The sequence below is a fragment of the Ursus arctos genome, unplaced genomic scaffold, assembly GCF_023065955.2.
Source record: "Ursus arctos isolate Adak ecotype North America unplaced genomic scaffold, UrsArc2.0 scaffold_4, whole genome shotgun sequence".
Taxonomy (NCBI): domain Eukaryota; kingdom Metazoa; phylum Chordata; class Mammalia; order Carnivora; family Ursidae; genus Ursus; species Ursus arctos.
The window spans coordinates 41,680,239-41,693,783 of NW_026623056.1; positions in this window are offsets into that span (position 1 = coordinate 41,680,239).

The following is a 13,545-nucleotide window of genomic DNA, read 5'->3' on the forward strand; positions in this document are numbered from 1 at the left end:
GATTTGTTCTCTGCTTGCTGAAGATGCTGGCTCCGTGCATGCTAAACTGAGTGCCATTCTTCCAGATTCCAGAAGACTTAGTTGACACGATCAAGTATGCAAATAAATACTGGCTCTGCAGTTGCTTTCCTCATTTTTACTAATCTCAATGGCTTGAGGCTTTAGCACCAAACAAGAGGCAATCCAAAGGCTACTGAGGAATTATTTTGCAAGATGTATATTCTGCAGATATCGGCTGATTATTGCATTCTTCCTGTAAATACACCCACAAGGTGTCTAGAGGTTGTCTTCCAGTTCTCTTTTTTCTTTCACTATGGTCTGCTAAGTTGTTTGATGACAGGGAAATTGCTATGGGAGATTCTAAACCTGTCCCTAGGTATCAATGATGGGTTATAAACACACGAATCACAGGCCCTACTGCTTAAAAACATCTATGAAATAAACTGCCTATCTTCGGTTATTTATTTCTCTAAATTTACCTAGAGTGAAATCCTCACAACATGGGGAGATCAGGCAGTTCAGAATTCACCCTCCAAAGTGAATATACCAAATGAATAGAAGCTCACTCTGTTCCTTTATGCTGACTGAGAAAAGCAGAATTTGCAAGACATGAAGTTAATACAAGAAGGTAAATGAAAAATCCTTCTCTTTTTATTTACCATTTTGTTTCAGAACAACATACAGGGAGTTAAGCAGCTTCTTTGGGGCTGAGCACTAAATAAATGCAGCACTTTATCTTATGAAGCGCCTGTCTAGGCCATGAGCCAAATCATCTTCTCTGAAAATAACTCCCATGAGTACAAGGGAGTGGGCCCCTGGCATCTCTAATTTACTACATGACTCTGAAGTCCCTCACCCTTGCCCATAGCTGTCTGGGTCAAAGGTGGACATCAATTCAAACTGCTTGGCTTCTCTCCCCTGAGATTCCCAATTCGGCCAACAAGGAAGCCACCCACGGTGCATGAAACTAGAACACAGAAGCATGTGAGCTGTGGGCTGGCCTATTCTGCCATGTGACGGACTAGGAGGGACTAGAGCACAGATAAAGAGAGAAGCAGTCAAGACTCAGAGCTCTGCACTAGCCCGATGGCTCTCCTTTTCCTGCCTCCTGGCTTTTCCTGAAGCCCAGCTTCATTCCTGCCTTTAATTTTCATGCATTATCCCTGCTCTCTTATAATAACCCTCTTTTTTTTTTCTTACTCTAGCTTAAGTTGATTTCTGATACCCTTACCTTCCGCAAAGGAGGTCAATGGATATTAAACAGAAAAAAGCCTTGAATATGTATGAACCACATGGAATTGAACTAGGCCACCCTCACCAAGCCACATCATTTGGGGATTGCAGATTCCTCCTCTATCTCCACCCATAATTTTTTTTCACTTTCAGACTATCCTTAGTTCCCATTTTATATTACAGAGAATAGACTCGGAAACACACATTAGATTCTCAGTACTTGACTCTGCATAGAAGAATAGGGTTGGCCTGTCTTATTCTTCATAAGGGACTGAGTAAACACAATGATTTCTATTAGCTGATGAACCCACTTCATGTTTATGCTTTCTTTCTCTTCCTGTTTTTATTATTTTCCTCAGTCCTTAAATGCCTACTAGAACTCCCACACTGCACACTGACTTTGGACAGAAAGCTTGTTAAAAGGTGCAATACTATGTTTTCCTAAGTCTAAACAAATAAACTGACCTTCAAAATAGGAGATTTAAAAAAAAACTTTTCTTCCCTCTGGAACATATCTGCACATCCGTACCATGCTGGCACTTAGTAAACATTAAAAATCAGTCACAGATATTCTTCTACAGTAATACTCATTTAAAAAAAAAAAAAAATCTGCCAGACAACAGCCCAATCCAGAGAAGCGAAAGTGAGATGGCAGAGCTAAGCTGACTCGAGGGCCCTGGTCCCCTCAGTGTCTTGGTCTCTTGACACCCAGGCCAGTGCCTTCCTCCCGCCCTCAGGGCGCTGCACCCTATCTCCCAGAACATGTATTACCACTCCAGCTTCCAGAAAGGCTTCTCCCTGCCCTTTCCCCGTTAAATCTTGCAGCTTCTCAGTTCTAATTCTCTTTTTATTGTTATGCCCCTCCCCACTTAGTCCACCAATGATTTAAGGACACTTAATGAAAGTATGATTATAAACACAGAAACTTTTTTTTTAAATTAACAATGAGAATCAAGTAAACATACTTAATTGCAAGAATGACACCCAACCTGCAACTTTCCCATAGACCAAGGAAAACCACAGCTGTTTACCCAAAATACCTCATCAAATCATTAAAAGTGGCTACACAAACCTTCAAATGAAAAAGAATATAAATTATTTTGTCTCTTTTAAGCTCTGTGTTATCTCGGATCTTTATCACTTGAAGCCTAACTTATCTCTCCCAGTATCAGAGGCTGGTCTCTCTTAAGATCCACCTCCTATCCGTCCGCAACACATTTCTCCAAATCTGAGCCAGCCAATCTAGTACAACGTCACCGAACCTCTACCACGCAGCCTAGTCTGGACACTCACATAGTTCGGTGGATACAGTCTTTCCAAGTCTGGTTCCTTCTGAGTACAAACTACAGCCCTAATGTTATATTCTTCTGACATCAAGTAGATAAGGGTTGGAACACCCACATACACAAACACATGGTCTTCCCAAAAAAGTCAGAATTCATTCTAAACTGAAATCAAAATTTTTTATTGAATAATTTTTATGTGGCAAGCACTACCTAAACACACTTCATGTTTTCCGTTATTCTCTACATTCAACTTTTCAGATAGGTACTATTTTGTTACTGCTCTCATTGTCCACAATGGCTACTAGAAACCCTGATAATATTTATATCCTAACAGGAAGGAGATGCAACAAACAAGGGCATGCCCACTTCCTGTACAGTATATGCACCACCTCTGCTCACATCACATGGGTATACCCACCGCAAGGAAATCTGGGAAAGTGATCTTTATTACTGGCAGATATCTACCTTGCTAAAAACCAAAGATTCTACTACTGAGGAAGAAGAAGAAACAAACAGGAGGTAACCAGCAGTCTTTGCTACAAGAGCGTTGTCTCAAAACTGATCCTGACAAGGAAATGATGCTGAGAAGCAACTAACACCTGAATGACTCAGAGAATGATGAGACTAATTCTCCCTGTACTGGTATATACAATAAGATGACAAACCTGGACTTGAGTAAGAGGAGTCTGATGCTTGGGTTACATAGACATATAAAGTTACATACATAGAAAGTTACAAGGGAGAAAAGCAGGCCCAAGTTTCCACCACTACCAAACTCATCATATCTATGGTTCCCCCTTCTCATAAGGAGATGAAAACAGTTTATTGAAGGGAACCAAGTGTTTCCTGCTGCTGTGGCTTGGGACATAAGAATAAATCTGCTAGTAGGCCTTTACACAGGAGACACTGAAATATGTGACATAAAGTCTTCTCTACTCCATACAATTTTCAGTGGAAGGAAATTATGTTAACTGTATTTAGCTAAGATATAAATAAAAAGTAACCTGCCTTAATATATTAGAATCCCCCAAAATATTTATATGTTGAGGTAAATGTGATATTACATCTAATAGTAGGGTATTTTTCATATGGGGTGCAAAAAAAGAGCTTTCTGATTGCCCCTCGAATTATACCCCTTGTGACGCACATCACGTCATTAAAGTTGCTGTGAAAGACAGATCCAGAACAGGAACTTCCCCCTCAACATCTTTCAGTCTAGTGCAAGTTTCACCTCCCCCAAAGCCTTATTTGACTTCACTAGCTCTCATTTCTCTTCCTCTTCTCTGAAATTCCCATTACACTTAACAGCCTGTGTCAGACAATTTAACACTTAATTTTATGTCTGCTAATGTTTCATGTGTGCTAAGATCCTAAAGGACATATGTGTCTTGGGCTTCTTTGCAAATGCCCATGGCCTCTAGAGTATTGAGTGTAAAATATATGTTGTATAAACTGATCTGACTTCTGTGTTACAACCTAATAGTTACCAAAGTAATGTGCACCTACACCTAGCTAGGGTAGGTCCACCTACCAAATATCAAGGAAAGAGGGAAGTGGGATCACTAAGACTGGCAGGGAAAAAAAAGTGTGTGTGTGCGCATGCATAAGCATATCCCCTTTAAATACTCAGCTAAAGATTATTATCGGCATCGTGTGTGTGTGCATACACATTTGGAACATGCACAGTTCAAATAAGTGACCATTTACATGTTGTAATTTGGAAGGGCACGTCTTAGCTGATATGAAAATAATTTCCCATCCCATTTGGCTTAGAATTTTGTTGTTAGCATCAAACAGTTTGAATAAGAAAGCAAGAATGCTGTGTCTCTCCAAAAGTCCATGGAAAATCATGTTATTTTGAAGGTATCCTTAGCTCTCTCTGGAAGGTGATAGATTATTAGATTAATAACAGACAAAGGAAAGTAAGGTCAGACTGCTGGAAGGGATGGCAAGGGAGGAAGTGGCTTCAAAATTGAAGACTGCCTTCTATAAGACCTATTTTGAATCAACTCAGTAAGGTAAAACATGGCAGAAGGCTAACATAGGAACACCTGCCAGCACCAAGAAGGAACTGTGCCTCCCTGGCATTCCCTTACCCCACAAACCAACCCTGCTACACCTCTACAGAATCCCAAGATGAATAGGAGCAGAGTCTGAACACTGCAGCTCCAGTTCAAACCTCTCACTTCACACATTAACAACTCATTCTCTGACTTTACACGTCAGAAGATAACTCGGTAGAAATACCAGGAGTAAATCATGGTACTTTTATTCTTAGTCGAATGCTTTTTCCATGTGTTCTTGATTCCTGAGAGCACAAGCGAACTCCATTACATTCAGAGTATACTCAAGGGCAGAAGTGTAGGTGTCTGCAATTTCTCCCTCCATTTTTTACTACGCACGATGGCCAACTTTTGAGAGGCAGAATTGCACAGACATTAGCAAAGGGAACAGTGGCTTTGAATCCCAGCTGTCTGGGTTCAAATTCTAGCTACCCTTGTTGTGTGATTTGGGGCAAGTTACTTAAACTCTGGTTCTTGGGTTTCCCACCTGCAAATGGGAATAATCACACAGAGTTATTGAGAGGTTACAATTACAAATCTATGTATACAAAGCATTTAGAACAATGGACTGGAAGTAAACAGCATCTAAGCATACACTGTTATCTTTAGTCATAGAGATACAATGAAAAGAATATTGGGTATAACTAAACTTTAAAAATCTTGAAATGAATATTCCAGCTTCCCTAATGGGCAATGCCTGTATGAATGAGTACTGAGTACTGAGCACTGAGTACTGAGTACTAAGCATAAACTTTTAGAGATTAAGAAGTCATGACTTTCATTTCAAAGTCAAGGAGCTAGGGAGAAATGAGTGAGGACACACAACACAACACACACACACACACACACACACACACACACACACACACATAAACATGCCTTATATGCCAATGTCTTGCCAACTCTGATCTGTATCCCACTTAGAAAAATTGGTCTATATCAACAGAAAAACTTCTGAAAAGCCTACAGAGTTTTAGCACTTTCTGCAGGCTTTTAAGGATTAAAATGCCCATCTGTCCCAAAGCAAATACTTCTCTTCTATCTTGTGATTTCTAAACAATGAAACAAAAACAAACTGTGGTGGGCTCCAGGGACCTCGATGCCAAAGGCTCCCCATATTAAAACTGGTAGAAGTGAAGTGGCACCATTTATCATCACTAGGCAAAAAGAGGAGTGAGTACCCTGACGGTGTGGGGTTTATTTTCTTCAGTGTAAAGACGGGAGGTGGCAGCAGAATAGGTCAGGCGAAAGTTCCAAGTCTGAGGGGTGCCCCTAACATTAGAGGAACAGTGAGTGAGCCAACATAAGGGAGTCACCTGAGAGTGAGGCGCAAGAGCTGGTGTACCCTCCATATATGTGCAGGGCTTATAGGATCATGTGTGTTTACTCCAAAACCTACTATGGCTCTCATTTTTAGCTTTTATCAAACTCATCAGAAGCAGCCAAATGGCATAAACGTCAGGAAATCTTATGGAGACTCTAAATGCTTACAATAAGTAAATACTCTTGTAAAACAAGTTTTATTTTTTGGTTTTTGTGGGTTTTTTGTTTTTTGGTTTTTTTTTTTTTTTTTTTGAGATCTCACCTCTTAATTCAATACTGAAAGAAAGGTCTTAAAAATAATGTTTAAGGGAACAAAACAGTCTAAACTTAAGGGCATGGATCGTTTCAGCCTTTTACAACCTACAAGACTGCAGAATCAAAAACATCAGATTAAAATTCTGGGGCTATCTTTAGATTTTCTTCCAGAAAACTGACAGGTATATCCTGAACTTCAGACTACAAGCCTCTCACTACTATGGCTAGGTATGGTTTCTCCTCTCAAGGGTTATGATAGATACATAAGTAGAGAACAGGATGAAATTTAAATAAGACCAATTCTTAAGTTAACTTATGTAATGATTCACCCTTTTGTTCATTTATTCAAACAACTTACACCACACACTATTCTGTGCAGTTGTGAATTACATATGTCCATCCAATTATTAATTAGCTCAACAAATGTGTTCAATTGCTACTTTGAACCATGCATTTTTCCAGGTGCTGGTGATACAGCAAATGGAACTAGAAAGCATGACCCTTGTTTTCATAAAGCACACTTCATAACAGAGCAAAAAGAAAGAAAAGAAATACATAACATTTCATACAGTAAGTATTTTGAGGAAAAAAACAACATAATATCATAGAAACAAGATAGAGTGGTCCTGGAAGACCATGACCAAGACTTTCTTTCTGAGGAAGTAATTTTTATCCTGAGACCTAAATGGTAAGAATGACTTAGTTATTCAGAGATCCAGGAGAGGAGCAGCCCTAGCATGGAATGACCGTGAACCTGGTATGTTGGGAGATGGAAAGCAGACATGGGAAGTGAGACTGTAGTGAGTAAGATGGATAGTGGAAGAAACCAGAGTATGGGGTAGACTGAGGTCACAAACTCTTAGGGTCTATAGGATCCACATCTGGAATGCAATTTGGATTTTACTGGACATCACTATACCTTTCAAAGCCAGAAGATGACATAATTTATATTTTTAAAATATCACTTTTGCAGCTATATGGAGAATGAATTGTAATCTGTGGGATGTCAGCACATGTTTAACAATTAGCTCTCTGGAAAATATAGATTAAAAAGTCCTGATTTACATATTATTTATAATATATATTTAGTATATTAACTAATAATTTATAATATTAGTATATTATTATAATATTAAAATATAAATACCAAATATAATATTTTTATTATTACTAATATACACCAATTTCTGTGCTATAAATATTCCCACCATGGTCAATTTCAAGCTACCAGGTGGAGGTGGTGTTGGAAGGTGATGTGCACAACTGGCTCTCGAGAGCCCAAACGAGGCAGCTCTAGCACATTCCACTGACTATAGGGCAGCAGGCATGGAAACAGGAAAGCCAGTCATGAGGCTTCAGCCACCATCCAGGCAAGAGACATGGTGGCCTAGTACCATGAACTGGGCAACAGCAAATGTGGTTAAAAAAAATGGACAGAGGTGTTTAGGAGAGAAAATAGACAAGACCTGATGAATTCAATGTAGGAGATAATCTGACAGGCATCAAGAATGAACCCTATATTTCTAAAGGACAAAATTCGTTTAAGCTTATTACTCTTTCCCAACTTGCTTCCATCTTTCCTATATCCTACCCAGACTCTTTTTAAGTTTTTACTTAATGTCATCCAACCCTGTTTGTCTCTTCTCTAATGCAGAGAAAATAAAGAAGTTTCTTCCCCGTGCCATGTTCTGTTCTCCTCTAGGCAGACACAGCCCAAGAGGCACTGGTTAGAAAGGGGTAGAAATTCTGGATTCAGTACTAATGCTCTTACTCCAGCGGCCTGCGCCTGGCATCTTGCTCATGGCACACTTGAGCAGTTCAGCCTCTGCCCATCTTAGTGTCACAGTGGGAGTGGTTGGAGATTAGAAGAAAAGGACAAGAGAGTGTTAAGAGAAAGTCGTCCTCCTTCCCAGCGGATCCCCAAGTCTACTATTTCAACTGTGAATCTGCCAGGCAATATGGAAGTCTCATTCATTATCCCCAGCTGCATGAGGAGGTAGTTGACTGATAAAAACCCGTTCTTAACTAAGCACAATTCCTTGGTGGTTGAAAATCTGTCACATAACATTTGTAGAGTTTGCTGTGCAAGCATTTTAATCACCGTGGTCACTTTCCCACTATCTGTGATCAAGATTTGCATTACATCTCTCATGTTTCAATCAGCTATCTCAAGGGAAACAAACTGTGAGTTTTCAAATTACCTTCGTAAGTACATTAAGCCAGATCAGCCTTATAAAAGGACTCCCTCTCCCTTAATGTGACTGACTAAACAACACTGAGGTTCAATGACCCAGAAACTGGCAGAACATTTTATGGATAAGACTATTTGTCATCCATAGCTTTCAACAGAAACAATAGGACCAAATGAAGAGCTGAATGTCAGAAAAAGTGAATGTCACTCTTTTTTTTTTTGCAATTGATAAATATCCACATCCAAGGTATTCTTTCCATCAAACTACTTTTCCCTACTCTCCTGCTGCCCTATATTTATGAGACAAGTCCACTAAAGAGGACTTTCTCTGTTTTTTGCCCTTCAGTAATCCAGATATTGAATTTATTGTTATAATGATTTATTTTGTCCAGACATAACTGCAGATTGCAATACCAACAGAGTTTCCCAGACAATGCTGAAATTCATCAGTGGCATAGCAACACAGGAGAAAGGTCATTGAACTATAAGCAGAAGATCTGGGTTTCAGGTCTTCCAGTGACTTGCTGCTTAACCTTAGGAGATAACTGATCTTCCCTGACTTTACTCACTTATATAATGAAGCACTTTTTTAAAATGGCATTTAAAAATTCCCCTTAGGTCTAAGATGGTTGAAACATTCTCTCTCCAAGAAACTTGTATCTAGCTTATATAGGATCATACACAGTATCAAATCATTGTATGCTACCTCCTTTTACTTCTGCATTACTCATCATAATTGTAACCAAGCTACTAGTGGATTACTGCCTCTGTTAGTCAGGACTCAACTGCAACTAGTTAATGGAAAAAAAAAAAAAAAAAAGGAGAGGAGTGGGAGAGATATTGGCTCATATAACTGGGAAGGACAGCATGGGTCCAAGGACCAAAATGATGCTCTCTGATCTTTCACTCTCTCATCCTGGATGCTCTCTGGGTTTTGACTATTTTCTCCTATTTCAGATGGCTTCTGGCATGAGAGCAGATGGGTGGTGTACGACCAGAAGTAACTCCAACTTTATATCATCCTAGATTATAAGCCAGAGAAGGGGAGACTTCAGTCACCAACTTTTGCATATAAAATCCCAGGAAGTCTCTTAACTGACTCAAAAAAGATTCTAACTAGATCAGTTACTGTGATTAAAGAAATAATAGGTCAAATTCAGTCTCCTATGACTCGGAGGATGGTAAGAAAGGGCACAGTTAGCACTGAGTTGCAGCCCCACCTCAGATATCACATTTAAGAGAAGGGTGAGTTCCTCAGAAGAAGGTAGTGATATTTTTTCAGGAACCAAGAGGAGGATACTACAATGAGAAGAATAGGTAAAACAGAGTCTGTATTCAAGGTTTACCCTCACAATGAGCCATAGAATTTTCTTTTGACCTTTAATATGGGCCTTGGTTCTTTTTCTTGATATATTTAAGGATGTTAGAAGCCTAACTGGATTGTCACATCACCTAGAGAAGAGACAGTGCAATTTCATTATTTGCAACAAATGTACCTTATTCAAGGAGCCACTCAATAAATATTTGGTGATAATGCAAAAGTTCTAGTTGCTATAAGCCTGTTTCATTTTACATTTAACTTCTTTCTATTATCTACTTCTGCTACATTCGGCTCAATTTACTGTGGAAGAGTGTACTGTTCCTAGACACTTAATCTGTGTCAGCTTTAGCAGAGCTTGTTTTGTTCATTAGGCAGTGCTTGATCTCTTCTGACAGCTTCAATCCTATAATGCTCTTTCCCAAAGGCTGTACTTAAAGTCTAGATATCTCTATACAACATAGAGGTTCAAGTTCATGACTTCACTTCTTATGAGACTCTTACTGAAATTCCAAGGATCCTAGATATTTGTTACATAGTGGTCATCAACAATACGTGTTATTATTAAAGACTTTGCAGTACCTGGAAAGAATTTTTAAACCTGTCAGGTCACAGAATGTGCTTGATAACTGAATAATTATATTCCTTTTCTTTCCATTGATCCTCAGGAGTGAGAGATCATATGCATAAATCCATATACCTCCACTTAGCTTGTGATTTATAAATAAAGTGAAACTATTTAACTGATGGGGAGTAAGCTCTATATTAAACAAAAATGATGGTTATTGTTTCTTTGCTCGACAATTACCATTCATTTAATTGAATCAGGTTTAGTTTACGGTGATAATAGAGAAAATGCATCTTTCTGTATATCAAGGATATTTTGTTCTATACCTACCTATACTACATTTGAATGTATCCATAGAACAATAATTAAAAGGTATTCACTAGGTCAATGAAAATTTCCCCCAAGATAATTTTTACACAAAATTTGATACATTACAGTATAGGGAAGATTTACAATCTAACTGCATCCACAAATATTTCTTTTGGGGGGGGAGGGGCAGAGGGAATCTTAAGCAGGCTCCACACCCACTGCGGAGCCCGATGTAGGGCTCCATGTCACAACCCTGAGATCATGACCTGAGCCAAAATCAAGAGCTGGACGCTTAACCGACTAAGCCACCCAAGTGTCCCCACAAATATTTTTCTAAATTTTTTTTTGTTTTATGCTTTAGCTCGTTTTTTTAGATATCTGTAATACTTATCACAATAAGCTTTGACAATTACTCAGCTTCCCACAAATTACAATTATATATTTTTCAAAACATGCTCTTTCCACTAAAAAATGGACATGACTGGCAAGACTGTTATAAAAAGTACTCAAAGTAAAAGACTATAATAAAAGAGAACATGCTTCACAGTTATGTTATGCTGCAATAGATCTTCCCCAAATCCAAGTCACTTCTAGTTGCTACATTTCTGTTAATGTTTATAGGGAATGTCATTCAAAGAGTGTTGGTGTTCCTTCTTTTCCTTCCAGTTTTCTACCTTTAATTCCTAACTCCAATTGGGCTTTTCCCCCACTAGTCTCTTGAACACATTCTTTTTTTTTTTTTTTAAGTTTTACTTTAATCACCCAGTGCTCATCACAACATCACTCCTTAATCATCACCTATTGCACCCATCCCGATTCCCTTTCTCTCTGGTAACCATCAGTTTGTTCTCTACAGTTAAGACACTGTTTCTTGGTCTCTCCCTCTTTTTTCTCCCTTTGCTCATTTGTTTTGTTTCTTAAATTTCACATATGAATGAAATATGAATGTCTTTCTCTGATTTATTTCATTTAGCATTATACTCTCTAGCTCCTCCATTCATGTTATTGCAAATATCAAGATCTCACCCTCCTTTATGGCCGAGTCATATTCTATTGTATACATATACCACACCTTCTTTAACCATTTGTCAATCAATGGACACTTGAGCTGTGTTCATAGTTTAGCTATTGTAAATAATGCTGCTAATATACGTAGGGGTGCATGTATACCTTTGAATTAGTGTTTCTGTATTAACTGGGTAAATACGCAGTAGTACAACTTCCAGAGCAGAGGGCAGTTCTATTTTTAACTTTCTGGAAAACCCCCATACCATTTTCCACAGTGGCTGCACCAATTTGCATTCTCACCAACCGCGCACAAGGATTCCTTTTTCTCCACATCCTTGCCAATACCTGTTGTTTCTTGTGTTTTTGATTTTAGCCATTCTGACAGGTGTGAGAAGATACCTCATTGTAGTTTTGATTTGCATTTCCCTGATGATTAGTGATGATGAACATCTTTTCATATGTCTGTGGACCATCTGTATGTCTTCTTTGGAGAACATCTATTCATGTCTTCTGCCCACTTTTAATTGGATCATTTGGTTTTTTGGTGTTAAGTTGCGTAAGTTCTTTATGTATTTTGGATACTAACCCTTTATCAGATATGTCATTTGCAAATATCTTCTCCCATTCAGTAGGTTACCTTTCGGTTTTGTTGACTGTTTCCTCTGATCTGCAGAAGCTTTTTAATTTTGATATAATCCCAATAGTTCATTTTTGCTTTCATTTCCTTTGCCTCAGGGGACTGATCTAGAAAAAAGCTGGTATAGTCAATGTCAAAGAAATTACTGCCTGTGCTCTCTTGTAGGATTTTTATGGTTTCAGGTCTCAAATTTAGGTCTTTAATCCATTTTGAATTTATTTTTGTGTATGGTGTAAGAAAGTGGTCCAGTTTCATTCTTTTGCATGTTGCTGAACAGTTTTCCCGAGACCACTTGTTGAAGAGACTTTTTCCCACTGGACAGTCTTTCTTGCTTTATTGAAGATTAATTAACCATATAATTATGGGCTTATTTTTGGATTTTCTAACCTGTACCATAGACCTATGGGTCTATTTTTGTGCCAGTAACATACTGATGTGATAACTGCAGCTTTGTGATATAAACTTGAAGTCCGGAATTGTGATGCCTCCGGCTTTTTCTTTTTCAAGATTGCTTTGGTATGGATCTCCTTTGGTTGATTCTGTTGAGAGTTCTCTGTGCTCCAGGATCTGGATATCTGTTTCCTTCCCCAGATTAGGGAAGTTTTCAGCTATTATTTCTTCAAATACATTCTCTGCCCCCTTTACTCTCTTCTTCCGGGACTCCTATAATACGAATGTTATTACATTTAATGGAGTCACTGAGTTCCCTAAACCTACCTTCATTTCACACAATTCTTTTTTCTCACTTTTGTTCAGCTTACTTTCCATTACTCTTCTAGGTCATTAATTCATTCCTCTGCTTCTTCCACCCTGACGTTCATCCCATCAAGCTGTTTCTCATTTCATTTATTGAGCCCTTTATCTCTGCTGTGTTATTCCTTTATCTCTGTGTTAAGGGTCTCAGTCATGTCTTCCACTCTTTTCTGAAGTCCTGCACAGTATCCTTATGATTACTGCTTTAAATTCTCCATCAGGCATGTTATTTGTATCGCTTCACTTAGATCTCTAGCCATGGCCTTGTCCTGTTCTTTCATTTGGGACAAATTTCTCTGTCTTCTCATTTTGCCTAACTCTCTGTGCCTGCTTCTCTGTGTTAGGAAAGTGAGCTACATCTCTTGTTCTTGAGGGTAATGGCTTTATGAAGAAGTCGTCCTGCAATGCCCTGCCATGTAGTATTCCCTGTTCACCAGAGCCTGGTGCTTCTGAGAGTGTCTCCAACATGTGTGTGTCCATTGCTGTTGTGTCCTGGCTGATATATCCTTCAGGCCAGTTGTCTGCAGAGGCTCTCTTTGCCTGTTGTGGGCAGTGTTTGGTCTCTGTCCTGAATGTGGCACATTTTAACTGGGTGTGCTCT